Raw genomic sequence first — 15,410 nt, 5'->3', positions numbered from 1 at the left:
AAATGGGATTCCTTGGGACATGATTGAAATCTTGCACACAAACATACACTAAACATGATATCGGGTCTACTTGCAGTCAAATAAAGTAAAGATCCGATCATACCTCGATACATTTTGATATCCACTTCTTTGCCTTTTTCATCTTTGTTAAGCTGGGTTGTTGTGCTCATTGGTGTATTTTTGGTCTTTGAGTCATCAATGCCGAATCATTTGAGTAGATCTCTTATATAATTGGCTTGATTTATGAATATTCCTTCCTCATTTTGTTTTATTTACAGCCCAAGGAAGTACTTCAACTCTCCCAACATACTCATTTCAAATTCATTACTCATACAAGATAAAAACTCTTTGCACAACAATTCATTAATAGAACAAAAAATAATATCATCAACATAAATTTGAACAAGTATGTCTTTGTTCTTATGTTTAACAAAGAGAGTAGTATCCGCTTTACCTATGGAAAAATCATTTTCTAACAAGAAATTCTTAAGCCTATCATACCATGCTCTAGGTGCTTTTTGTAATCCATATAAAGCTTTAAACAACTTATAAACATGATTTGGAAATTTTTCATTTTCAAAACCAGGGGGTTGTTTTACATACACTTCTTCCATAATATAACCATTTAAGAAAGCACTTTTCACATCCATTTGAAATAAAATGAAATCTTTATGACAAGCAAATGCTAACGGCATTCTAATTGATTCTAGTCTAGCTACGGGTGCAAACGTTTCATCAAAATCAATTCCTTCTTCTTGGTTGTAACTTTGAGCTACTAATCTAGCTTTATTTCTTACAACCACATCGGATTCATCCATCTTATTTCTAAATACCCATTTAGGACCTATGACGGATTGATGTTCCATTTTAGGAACTAATTCCCACACATTGTTTCGTTCAAATTGATTTAACTGCTTTTACATTGCCATAATCCAAGATTCATCATTTTCCGCATCCGCAAAGGATTTGGGTTCAATTTGAGAAATAAATGCATTATGCTCACAAGTATTTTTAAGTGATGATCTAGCTGTAACACCTCGTGAGGGATCTCCTAAAATTACATCTTTAGGGTGAGAAGAAACATACCTCCACTCCTTGGGGAGTGCTTGAGAAATACCTTTATATTGCTCCATATTTGTTTGCTCTTCTTGTTCATCCTCTTGATTATCCTTTGATGGTTCTTCTTGTAACTCTTCATCAATATTTCCAATTCTAAGAATCTTTCCTTTTGAATTGTCTCCAAAAGATACTTCTCCACCATTTTCAATTTTGGTGAAGCTTGAGAACCGTGCATAGTTTTCGGTCATGTGCCTTGAACAACCACTGTCCAAGTACCATTTAATTTTCTTCTTCTTCAAGCCTTACAAAGAAAATCTCAAGTTTTAGGTACCCAAAGCTTTTTGGTCCCTTGAGAGTTAGTAGTGATTCCTTTTGGAACCCAAATACATTTCATACCATAATATGCATTTCTTTTTACTAGACATCTACTTTTTATATGACCATTTTGATTACAAAAATGACAAACAATTTGATTGTTACTAGGCGTACTCTTCACAAAGTAGATTTTATAATATTTTTGTTTCAAGTTTGGTTTATAACCAATACCTCTTTTGTCAAACACACATTTTTGTGAATTAAAAATGTTATCCAACATCTTTTGCCCATTTGTAAATTTCAAAACAATCTTATTCAACTCATTGCTCTTTTTCTTAAGCGTTTCATTTTCATTTTTCAAATCATCTATGTGTGATTCTAAATGCTCGTGTGAGATGTTAGGTTTCTCATTTGATAATGCAATTTCATCATGCATTGTTTTGTTCTCTACTTCTAGGCATGTAATTTTTGCATTTAAAGATTCATTTTCATTTTTAAGCTTTGCCATTTCCTTTTTAAGACATACATTCTTTTTACCAATCTTCATCAACTCATTATGCAATTCTTTAAAAGCACCATACAATTCATCATAGGTAGGATCACTTACCTCATTAAGATTATCATCCTCTCCTATTGCTATAAGCGCTAAGTTTGATGCATCTTGCGACCCTTCTTTATCACTTGAATCTTCCTCGCTATCATCCCAAGTTGCAACCATGGCTTTATTCTTGAGTTTGTTGATTGGGCACTCCGATCTTATATAGCCAGGCTTCTTACACTCATAGCATGTGATCACCTCTTTCTTCTCCCTTTAGTTCTTGAAGTTTCTGAATTTTCTTCGCTCTCCAGTTTTCTTGAAAAACTTTCTGAACCTCCTTGCTAGTATGGCTAACTCTTCATCATCCGATTCACTATCTCCATCACTCTCATATTTTGAAGCCTTGAGAGCAATGCTTTTCTTCTTCTCCTCATTCTCTTTTTCTACTGCTAAGTCTTCTTCATATGAAATAAGAGAACCAATTAAATCATCAAGAGGTAAAGTATTTAAATTTTTGGCCTCTTCAATGGCGATTATTTTAGGTCTCCATTCTTTTGGAAGTGACCTAATGATTTTCTTAACTTTCTCGCTATTTGAGAAGGTCTTTCCTAAGGCACCTAGTGTGTTCACTATGTCCGTAAATCTAGTATACATAGTATACACATTTTCATTTTGTTCCACTTGGAACAACTCATATTGACAAGTGTATATACTAATTTCAGTCTCTTTAACTTGATTTGCCCCTTCATACACAACTTCAAGTTTATTCCATTTTTCTTGTGCACTTTCACAACTAGATACTCTATGGAATTCTTTCTTATCAAGAGCACAAAACAAAGCATTCATTCCCTTGGAGTTTAGGGACATTTTTCTCTTTTCTAACTCACTCCATTGACTTAATGGTTTAGGAATATCATCTCCTATTTCATCTTTAAACATAGACATGAATGGACCATCATAAACAACTTCCCAAATTTCATAATCTAAGGCTTGCAAATAGATTCTCATTCTAGTTTTCAATAAGCATAGTCATTACCGTCAAAGAACGGTGGTTTAGTTGTGGATTGCCCTTCTCTAAAGGTTGAGTCAATTAGGGTTGCCATGGATCTTTTACTCTAGATGCTTAAGTCCTAACAAGAGAACAAGGCTCTGATACCAAATGAAATTCTAGTTATGCAACCCAAGAGGGGGGTGAATTGGAATTCTAAAAATTATTCAATTTATAAAGAAAAACTTAATGCAAATATAGAACAAATTCAAAGAAATAACAAATAAGTTAATCAAAATATAAAATGATAAGGGAAGAGAGATGCAAACATAGAGATTTTTACGTGGTTCGGCCAACCTCGCCTACGTCCACGCCTCCAAGCTTTCCGGGCTTGAGGATTCCACTAAGCAAGCCTCCAAGGCTTTGAATGCTTACACTTGACTTCCAAGGTGTCAATAACCTTTACAACAAGAGATTATCCCAATCCCTTAACCCAAGTGTATCCCAACACTCACAATCACTCAAAATAAAATATTACAAATTTGTTTTGCCTCTCACAATAGTTAAGATTACAAAATGATGCCCAATATGTGAATAGATGAAGCAAGAATGTGTTCAAAGCTCTATGAAGATTGTATTCTCAAGTATAAACTTAATAGTAGTGTTGTGATTAGATCTTGTTTGAATTTGAATGGGCTTATTTATAGGTGGAGCTAAAAACTAGTCGTTATTGACTTTCTGCACACTGTCGGATCACCGTTAACTAGATGTTGAATCGCCGTTTGACTGATCAATATGATCGTTGGGCTGATTTTTCAAATTATCGGATCGTCGTTATCTAGATGTTGGATCACCATTTAGGTCCAGAGGCTAACCTTCAGTTCTGTTTGATCTCAGTGAGCCGTTTATTAAACTTGTCGAATCGTGGTTTAGGTCCAGAGACTAATCTGCAATTCGGATTGATCTCGGCGAGCCGTTTATTAAACTTGTGGGATCGCCGTTTAGGTCCAGAGACTAATCTTCAATTCTGATTGATCTCGGCGAGCCGTTTATTAAACTTGTCGGTACGCCGTTTTCCACAGAAACTACTGCAGTGAACTATTTTTACAAAATAACAGTTTGTCTCCAAATCTTTATAAAAACACTTCATAAAACTTGTCAAAATAAATCCATTTATAGGATTTTAAACAATATTTGTTATTATCAAAATTATTTTGAGCTTTTAAAAGATTAATCTCTTAATCAAGTTTGTTATCATCAAAATCAATGATAAAAAAATATTTGTGTTAACGAATTAATGGTATTGACTACTTTGGCAACTAAGATCCTGTCGCTACAACATATACTACAACTCTGGGTAGAATCCCTTATGCATCCTCAATTGTTGCCTGTTGGATATCTTATATCTAAATGCAACCAACAAGGACTAGTTGTTACGCTAGCATGAGATATAACATTATGCGTTCTAGGTTCCAATTACCCTACAAGGTAAATCCCTATATCTAGTTCTTCATAAATTTTAGGTCAAGCATGGCCCTATTCAAATAGAGATTAACTCAACTTGGGAAACCCGATCTAAAACCATGTAATGTTTTAATTTATTCCACTAAACTAGACATTTTTTAGACTATTTTTTAGTTAGTATCCACTAAATGGGTGGTCAGCCAAAATAAAAAATTGCAATAAATAAAATGAGGACAAAATGCTGCAACAAATTCTGAGCAACACGTACATATCAGTCAAACATCCATTAAGCTTGTTTATCATTCAATCATAATAAAATTTAGTTCGTGATTTGCGATAGAACAAAAACAAAAATAGGTTTAACCATCAAATATATTCCCATAAAGAAATAAAAATAAGAAAATAAGAAGAAGAATTGAGTTTTGCTTGGTCTTTTTGATGTCTCCATTGTTTTATCCTTGAATCCTTTATTGCAACTCTCAAATCTCTTTTAATATTTGTTTTCATTTTGGTTTTTCTCTATTGTTTTTCTTTACTGCCGGCTCTCTTTTTTCTTTTCATGTATGCTTCTTTTATAGCTTATAATTAGGGCAACTAGAAGCTTGGTCTTTTCATGTATGCTCCTTATCGATTTGATGATCCGTCCACATACAACTTCCAGACCAACAAAGCTCCTAAGTTAATTCTTTATTTTCTGAGTCGATTACTAGTAAATTCTACCATAAAATATGCAACATTTTGTCTTTTAATTGTCGTTCTAAGCTGATATTGAATATTATGCTCTTCCAGTTATACAGCCCATTGGACTAATCTTCCTAACGCTTCTGGTTTTTGCATGACTTGTTTAAGGGGTTGATTTGTCAGCACCACTATAGTGTGGGCTTGAAAATAAGTCCTTAACTTCTTAGCAGAGATCACCAATGCCAGGGCCATTTTCTCTATCATTAGTATCTCGTTTTAGCATTTAATAGTGCATGACCCACGTAGTAGATAAGTTTTTGCACTATATATTCCTCTCTTATTAATACTGAACTTACTGTTGAGTCTGACATAGTTAGGTAAATATACAGGTTTTCCCTTGATATCGGTTTAAAAAGAATTAGAGGATTGCCCATGTACTTTTTCAATTCATGGAATGCTTTCTTGCATTCATCTGTCTACACTAGATTTTTTCCCCCATGGAGAGTTTTAAAGAATGGCAAGCATTTATCTGTTGCTCGTGAAATAAAGCGACTCAAAGCAGCAACCCTCACTATTAATCTTTGGACCTCTTTTATTGTTTTTGGTGACTCTATATCCTATAGAGCTTGAATTTTCTCTAGATTAGCTTTAATTCCTCATTGACAAACCATAAATCCTAAGAATTTTTCGAAAGATACTCCAAAAGCACATTTACTCAAATTAAGTTTCATGTTAAAATGTTTTAGAATTTTGAAAACTTCCTCCAGGTCTGTAACGTGGTCCTTCATTTTCTTGCTTTTAACAAGCATGTCATCTACATAAACTTCCATATTCCTTCTAATATGTCCAGCAAATATCTTGTTGACCAACCTTTGATAGGTTGCTCCAGCATTTTTCAACCCCAAAGGCATTACATTATAACAATATAAACCTTTATTTGTAATGAATGTTGTTTTCTCCATATCTGAATGATGCATTTAAATTTGGTTATAACCTAAGTATGCATCTATAAATGTGAGTAATTCATGCCATGCGGTTGCGTTAAATAGCTAGTCGATTTTGGGTAAAGGAAAACTATCCTTGGGGCACGCTTTGTTCAAGTCAGTAAAGTCTATGCAAATCCTTCACTTTCCATTTGGTTTTTTCACCATTACTATATTAGCTATCCAGGTAGGGTAATGCACTTCTCTAATAAATCCTACTTTTAGCAGCTTATCAATTTCTTCAGCAATTGCTTCAAATCTTTCTAGATTAAAAGACCTCATTTTTTGCCGCACTGTTTTGGAACCCGAATTGACATTCAGTTGATGGGTTATTACTTCAGGATTTATACCAAGCATGTCTTCATGGGACTATGCGAATACATCAGAGTTTGCTTTAAGGAAACTTTTAAGTTGTACATGCAGCTCTAGATTCAGCAATTGGCCAACTCGAGTGCACATACTTTGATCTCCTTAATGTAATTGGATAGTGTCTGATTCTTATACTGGCGAACCTTTTTACTTAGCTTTTTTCCCCTTGGGTCAAGCATACTCTGTAGGTTGTCATGTTTGTCCATCCTGCCTCTCAAAGCTATAGCATAGCATTTTCTAGACTCCTCATGATCAACTCTTAAAACTCCAACTCCTTCTTCTATTGGAAACTTTACCATCAAATGGTAAGTTAAAGTTATTGCTAAGAACATGATTAAAGCTGGTCTTCCCAAAATGACATTATAAACCGAAGGATGTTCTACTATTAAGAAATTTACCATCTTAATAACTTGGTGGGGTGGTTCCCTCATAGTCACTAGCAACTTTATGCTACCCAAAAGGATCAAAACTTTCTCCCCCAAAACCAATTAAAGGTGTGCGTATTAGTTTTAATTTTTCTCTTCTTATCTCCATTTTATCAAACGCTGCTGCATACAGAATATCTATGGAACTTTCATTGTCTATCAGAACTCTGTAGACCTTCCTATTTGCCAGGATTATAGAGATGATCAGGGCATCATCATAGGGCTGATGTATTCCTCTTGCCTCTTCATGTGAAAATGTGATGGTATTATGTCTTATTTTAGCTTCTTTTTAAGGTCCACTAGCTAAATCTACAACGAAAACCCCTGATGTGTTTCTGGCCTCTCTAGCACGAGCTTTTTGAGCCCTATTAGAATCTCCTCCACCTGCAGGTCCACCAATTATGGCCCTTATGGGTGCACCACCCGCGATGTCTTGGTTTTCTACTTGCACGGTTGTAGATGGTGCTATTTTCTATGGGATATCTCATCATTACGTACTCGTCCACCATTCTTTCTCACAAATTCTTTAAAATATCCTCTCTAGATTAAGGATTCTATTTCTTCTTTGAGATAAAAATAAATATTCTATATTGTGGCCATGATCTCGGTTGTATCAGCAATATTTGCTTCAGTCCCTTCGATTGGGCATTGTCTTGATGTCCTTGGGCTTTCGCAGTAAATCTAAGTTTCTAATTTACATTAGCACCTGCCCTTGGGCAAATTAAGCGACGTATACCCTGGGAACCTGCTCTACAGAATCCTTGGACCTCTATTTTCTGGTCTACTTGTTTTTTCTTTGTTTTTAACTTATTCCTCCTTTCTTTTCATCTTTTTTCCTACTCTTTGTGAATTTGGGACAACCCTCTTTTTCGCATTAGTTAACTCATCTACATTAGAATACTTTTGGGCTCTTAATAATAATTTTGTGAAAGTTCTTTGTGTATTTTTTGCGAGCGAGTAATGAAATTTCCCTGGTTGCAACCCTGCCATAATGGCAGTTAAGGCTACTGCATCACTATAGTTTTCCACACTTACAGCTTCTTTGTTAAAACAAGTAATGTAATCTTTCAAAGTTTCATCATTCCCTTGCTTAGCCGATAGAAGATGAGTTGAAGGAAGCTAATGGTCTCTGGCTCTAACAAATTGGCTAAGAAATATTTGACTTAGCTGGGCAAATAAGAAAATCGATCTTGGTTTTAGCTATCTATACCACCTTCGCACTGCTCCAGTGAGTGTCAGCGAGAATGCCCTACACATAGCTGCTCTTTATGCTTCCTAAAGCTCCATCCAAGACTTGTATGTCTCTAGATGTTCTGTCGGATCTCTTTCCCCTCTATATATTTTATTTGGAGCATCTTAAACTTTAGAGGAAGTGGTGCATCCAATATGTCTTTAGTGAAATGAGGTTTTATCTCCTCCATGTGTGGTCTAATAGAAGTTTTCTTTCTATCATCTATTATTTTCTTGAGCTTTCTTCACTCTACCTACAAGCCTGCTGAGTCAGCACTAGACTCAACATGTTCACACCTTTTGGATTAGATTCTAGACTGGCATTTTTCATTTAATCTCTCCTGTAGGTCTCTAGTGTTCAATGCTTGTCGAAGATCGACTTTTTCACAATTAACATGACTGGCATGGCTCCTGACTCGTGAGCCATCTTGAGATCTTTCCCTTTCATGACCATGTTAATCAAGATATTGGTCATGCTACTGTTGCTCCTCCACTGGCGAGTCAGATCCACGATTCATTTGATCCTCTATAACTGGAGCACCAAATTCTTGTTTTGTGTCAGAACAGCCACTTGCTGCATTGCTACGCTGCCTCCTTGGGGAGCTTGGGACTCGCGGTAACCCATGGTTACGATGACTACGTTGGCTTATGATTTTGAGTTGAGCAATTTTTTATTTACAATTAATATATCTTCCCCACAGACGACGCCAATTTATTGATGCTAATTTTTGGTGAACCAGAAAATTAAATAAATGAGACGAAATAAAGAGCGAAACACCAAGATTTACATGGTTCAGTGCTTGGCCTATATCCACGGAGTCAAGAGAGCAAATTCCACAATTGAACAATGATTACATTGGAGTTTTTCTTTCTTGCTACTCACATTTTGAATTGTTTTTGCTTGTCCTCTATACCTCTAGAGCTCTCTATTTATAATACAATTTTTTAGTATCTTAAGTCTTCACTAATTTCTTAATTTGGTCGACTTTTTCTACTTAATTAGAATTTTATTTAGAGTCTATTTTCGTCTCCTTCTTGATGTAGGTTTCCGAAGCTTCTAGATTTTTCTTTTTACATTTCTGGTTACGCATTGCTTCCATTGTTTCCTGCATGCCATGTTTCCTTTTATTTTTTGCTTTTCCATACTTTGGTTCTTGGTTCCTAGTTCCTGGACATGACTTTTCATGCTTTCCACTTTTCGTGTAAAATGACGTGTATCTTTTATTATTCACGTGAATTTACGTGACTTTTGACTTTTCTTAGTTCTTGGTTCCTATGACTTTTGACTTTCCCTGGTTCTTGGTCCCTAGTTTCTGGTTCCTTTTCATGCTCCCATGCTCCATTCTTCATGCTTCCACTTTAATTAATTCTATGCTCCCATGCTCCATGCTCCATGCTCCATTCTTTCTACTTTAATCAATTCTTCCTCATGCTCTCATGCTCCATGCTCCCATCCTCCATGCTTCCACTTTAATTAATTTTTTTCATGCTCCCATGGATTTGCATGCTTCACTTTTCTCTTCGACATCAATTATCATCCGACACAACCTGTTCTTGACACCACATTTAGCGGAAGATCATTATCCTTTAGCACAATAAGTGCTTGATACCACATATACTAGAGTGAGGATTATGAAGATTGGAAATACCCTCTCATAAATTAATTGGAACTAAAAATGTATATTAAACCCATGGTCAAGTGTTGAGTGTGAATCTAGAGATTGCAGCACCTCATTTGCACAGTTTCATCTTTAATTTATTTTTACTATTTTATTTTAAATTTTAAGATAAAGAAATCACTTCTGATCAATACACATATGAACTTAGAAAATTAACTTTACACATAATTAAATTTACCTTTTCATGGGATCAACACTCGTCACTACAAATCTGTATTATAATAAATTTACGTACTTGGGGGTACAATAAAATTATCACAACATAATTGATGAACATAACAATTGACAATTAAATTCAATTTAAAATGACCAAAATTTACTTTTCATTTGGCTTTGTATTAACGTCAAGCAGCAAAAAGAAGAAAAATGGGCGAGGAAAGCAGAAGAGTTGTTCTAGGGCATGATTTGACATCGGAGAGACATGACAGCAGGTAGAAAATAATAAGATTTGATCTTTTCAATATATTTTGAGCAAAATTTTTAATAAGTCCTGACATATCTAGTTAATTGTTATTCTAGATAATTTGGAAACATGACACCTGAAGTTGATTTATTAATTAAATTCAAACTATCAATCAATGGATGCCTATATATATATACTAGGTGTCTTGGAAGGTACCATTGTTTGGTTGAGCGGTCTTGATTTTAAGATAGAAATAATTAAATGCTGTGCTTTGATGATGTTTACTGGAAATCAATTCCTCTATTGGTTAAACTATGATATGAATTTTGAACTTTGCAATGCCCGTAGTTGAAAACGGGAATGGGGCCTGATTTCCTGTCTTTAGACTCCGCACTAACTAGACGGGCTCAGATGTATTCAATTTGAGATGCGATGCTAGTGATATAAATTTTAGCAATTTCTCTTCTTAATTTAATGAATCATAAGTCTCTATTTTAATTGTTAATCTGAATAAGTTAAATTTAATTGTTATTCTCTCTATCCAATGTATGCTGGATTGTTGAAATCGCATGCGCTAATTTCTGTGCTCAGTGCTGATTGTGTTAGCTAATTGTGATTTTTAAAAATTATTTAAGTTTATTTGAATAATATTTTCAATATAAACAATTATTTTAGTGCTATGTTTGGTTGCTGCAAAAACTCAGGAAGAGAACAATGCTAACTAATTTGTCTTTTTGCGATGTTCATTATAGAAAACTCAGGTTTAATATGAAATCTTCCAGCTCTTTGGTCATTGTAGATTATGCGCAAGTGAGTCTTTAAGTCCTAATGGCAGACTATGAAGAAGAATCTGTGTACATTATATAAGTTTTCTTAAGATGGGACATTGCGTAAGAAATATAGAAGTTTATTATAGAATCTGGCATCTTTAGTAATTTGAGCGAATTTATTCAAAACCTGCAAAATGTCTATAGTACTTATTAAAAGTCTCAAAGATGGATTTTTCTTAGGTTTAAGCATCCACATTGGATAAACTTTGCTTTGTAGCTCTGTATTTACAATATATTCCTAAATATAGTTTTTGCATTTGCCTTCCAGTGAGAATTGGAATTATTATATTGGTTATGGTGTTGGTATATCTGGTGTTCAAGATAGATTCCTAAGGTAAATTATTCATAAGCCAAACAATCTTGTCTTCTTCTTCTAGCTATAATATCTTTTAGAATAACTTGATGCTTGTGAGCAATGTATAAGCTATTAATAGAGCAAAAAATATAGTAGAAATTGGAATATTTGTGAAAATCTCCAAATAGCAGTACTTGGAAATCTCTTTAGACTTAGAACAGAGCCCGGTTAAAACAACCTGAGCTTGTATTGATAGGTCAAGATCAACCTAACATTTAGCATGGTTAAAATAGCTCGTTGAATGTGGTGTAGTATAATGATAAACTCATGCTTCTCATTTTCGTTCTAGATCAAAACAGATGGATCAGTCGTATTTTTGCTAGTAAAGAAAAGACTGAAAAAAGGGATACAAAGTACAAATTTAGTTGAAATGTGTAATTATTTGATTTTTAATGGGGACATAACTATGGTGCAACTGTGGTACCATACCACAGCTGCACCTAGCCATTAGATTTAACTGCACACATGTACTATAGCTGAATTCAATGGTTAGGTGCAGCTGTGGTATGGTACCACAGTTGCACCATAGCTAGACCTTTTTAATAGACTATTTCTGATGGCAGTTAATGTCATTTCCGACAGCAGTGCCATCAAAAAAGGATTTTTTGTTCCAACAACTCATCGAAAATTGTACTTTTTCTATGTGACTTAATCCTACGTGTTCTGTTTGAAATGAATTTTTCCGAGGGTATATGAAGGGTAATTTTTAAAAACCTCCCCTGAGGTTTGGGCTTGTTGCAAGTAGATGGCGAGAATTGATTTATTTGTAAAAAACCCCCTACCGTCAGTTAAGTTTAACATTGACCGTTAGTTGACCGTGCAAAGACAATATTACCCTTAACAATAGTTTGTAAACAAAAATAACTAAAAAAAACCAAAATTATTGGTGCAAAAAGCACAAACCCTATTTTTTGACAATTTTATCCTTGTCAATTCTAAAAATTTACAATATCATAGGTAAAGATTATGACTATTTCATTTTTAAATTTTTAATTTTATCTTTCTTGTAGGAATTTTAAGGAAATATCAATAATTTAAAGAGGATTTTTTAATTTTAATTTTTTATAAGAACTTTAAGAAAATATTAATAATTTAAAAAGTGTAAAATAGCTAATAATTTTGGTTTTTTTTTTAGTTATTTTCGTTTATAAACTATTGTTAAGGGTAATATTGTCTTTGCACGGTCAACTAACGGTCAATGTTAAACTTAACTGACGGTAGGGGGTTTTTTACAAACAAATCAATTCTCGTCATCTACTTGCAACAAGCCCAAACCTCAGGGGAGGTTTTTAAAAATTACCCGGTATATGAATATTCTTGAGGGTATATGAATATTTTCAAGGGCATGTCCCCTCGGAAATAACCTTTTTTTTTTGTAGTGACCCCTGATTGGGTGTTTAGCCTTTTATTAATAAATTTTCCAATTTATCCAACCTTTTTATTTAAAATATGTGTGTGCGCGCGCGTGCTTTTATGTATATTATATATTTTGTAATTAAAAAAAAGATAATATATATTTGTTCGTATAATTGTAAACGAAAGTAATAAATTAATTAGATCATTTCAGCAGTTGTTGTTCTGGGGGCACAAGTTGATAGCATGTAATATAAGAAACCGCGGCAATTCATTTTAGTCTTGAAGCTTTCCGTAGTTAGATTCCGAGTCTCTTAACTACTGTACTCCACTTTTGAATTTGACTTATAAAAAAGTCTTCCCATAAAACATGAAGAAAATTCCAAAAGTCGGTAATATGTGTGATTGTCTTTTTGGAGAGTTGAGTTGGTAAAATTCCCAATCCTCCATGATAAATTCCCGGCACATATCGGCCTCAATTTTGAGACTGAGTCCGGCCTTAATGGTAAAGAGTGACCTCTTTATCCTGATTTCGTGTCTCATTAGTTTGCATGCGTTAAATTTAAAAAAAAAATGACTTTTCTTAGAGAATCTCTTGTTGCTCTCACTAAAATTAATTAATTTTAAATATATAAGTGCATCGCCAGCATATATACTTAAAAAAATTAGCTCAAAAATTGAGAGTTGTGTAAAATTTATATTAGTAGCTCCATAAGCCAATGTGTGATGTTTTTTCTATCAATTAATTACTTTAAGCATTTGGTATAAAGGAATAATTAATCATGACTATACTTTATTTTAGATATCCAATAGTGATTTTATAGCAACCCCACGTGTGAAGTTCATTTTAAAGCATGTATGAAGATTATATGATTTTCCTACTCTCTAATGGCCTGATTGAGTGTATTCAAATAACTTTATTTTTTAAGATGTCATCACTCAGTATAAATAAAAAATACGATCATCCAAAACAAAAACTTATACACAGTTAATAATAACATACCATAATCCATGAAAAAGCTATTGTCCAAAAAACTAAGATCGAGTTGTAAGAGAAGCTTAATTATTTGCATGCCAACTCTAAAACCGAGTTTGTTTATGCTACCAAAACTAACAATGACTAAATAAATTAATCTCTTATAGCATGTAAACTCTTATTTGACTCTATATATCGATACATGTACATAGAGAGAGAATCATTAACAGGTCCAGAAGCCCAAATTTTATAAAATTTGGGACAAATTGACAACTGTGTGAACATATTTTTACAACGTTATCAAAAAATTTATAATTTTAAAAAATTTTATTCATGGAGTTGTCAACTCGTTCTGAATTTTATATTCGAGTTAGAAAATTTTTATATATGTGTATAGAGAGAGAGAGAAAGAGAGAGGAGAGGGGGGGGGGGGGGGGGGGCTTCCCTAATGGGGATGCCTGTATGAAATTATGTGCGGATACAAAGTTTATAATATTGTGAAACCTTTTACACCAACATTGTAAAAATAGACGTCTGTAAGAAATTTGTGTTTAGTTGAGAATATATATATAAAACATGAATAAACAGGGTTGACTGTTGGCATTTGGCCGTGCATTAACAAAATAAATTCATAAAATTTTCACTCCTTTTTTCTTTAAAATATAAAAATCTAAAGTCAACATTGGGTAATTACATTAGCTGTAACCCAGTCTCTTAACGATTTCTATGATTTCCGAGTTGAATAGTTCACAGGGGAACATATGAACAGAATATAAAAGCACGAATCTTTCCCTTATGTATTAATGGATCCAAGCAAATATCTGATTTGCTCTAAACACAGCTAGCAGCAGTCATGGATGAGGCTGAAATAGTAATAAGATATGTTTAGGTTTTTCTTTATTATCATCATATATGCATGAAGCTGCCAAAATGGACCAAAACTGAAACGAGTATCAATGTCAAAGAGAAAAGAATAGCCAGCACAATAAATACCATGCAACGATTGAGCTTCTTCTTCATCATCTTTCAATACTCGAGATAACAGTTAATCCATTTACTCATTAGCTACTTGCAAGAAGCTAGATAGATAGCACCTAAAATGGCTTCTCTTTCTGAAACAAATAAGTTTACGTGTACAATTATTGTCTCCATGTTGTTGTTGATTATCTCTACGCAATGTGAAGCACAACTCTCACCAACATTCTACGATGCCACTTGCCCAAGTGCCCTCAACACAATCCGAATGGGCATTAGAAATGCTGTTTCACGAGAGCGTAGGATGGCGGCATCCCTCATTCGCCTCCATTTTCATGATTGCTTCGTTCAAGGTTGTGACGCGTTCATTTTGTTGGACGATTCCTCCTCCATTGACAGCGAGAAAAATGCACTTCCAAATTTTAAATCAGCTAGAGGGTTCGATATTATAGATAGTGCCAAGTCTCAACTGGAGAGAGTTGGCCCTAGAGTTGTTTCATGCGCTGATATCGTTGCTGTTGCAGCCCGTGATGCTTCTTTCGCTGTGAGTAAATCATCATTAATTTTCTACAAGATTAAAACAATAAGAGACATAGTGCTAACAGAAACAGTGATAAGCCGATGCCGTTCTGTGCTATTAATCTTGATATATAATTCATTGTTAGTTCTGGTTAATTAATTAATTTGAAAATATTAATTACAAGTTGGAGGACCATCATGGACAGTTAAGCTTGGTAGAAGAGACTCAACAGCTGCAAGCAGAAGCCTGGCTGAAAATCTCCCTAGC

The 15,410-nt window shown here is 34.1% G+C and overlaps 1 pseudogene; it reads left to right on the top strand.

The window, feature by feature from the left end:
* The first annotated feature begins 14,798 nt into the window (after positions 1 to 14,798).
* Positions 14,799 to 15,410, top strand: part of LOC112100732 — a 1,208-nt pseudogene continuing 596 nt past the window's right edge.

Source organism: Citrus clementina, unplaced genomic scaffold, assembly GCF_000493195.1.
Source record: "Citrus clementina cultivar Clemenules unplaced genomic scaffold, Citrus_clementina_v1.0 scaffold_9, whole genome shotgun sequence".
NCBI lineage: Eukaryota > Viridiplantae > Streptophyta > Magnoliopsida > Sapindales > Rutaceae > Citrus > Citrus x clementina.
Note: the sequence above shows the minus strand (reverse complement) of the source record. Positions and strands in the feature narration are given on the sequence as shown.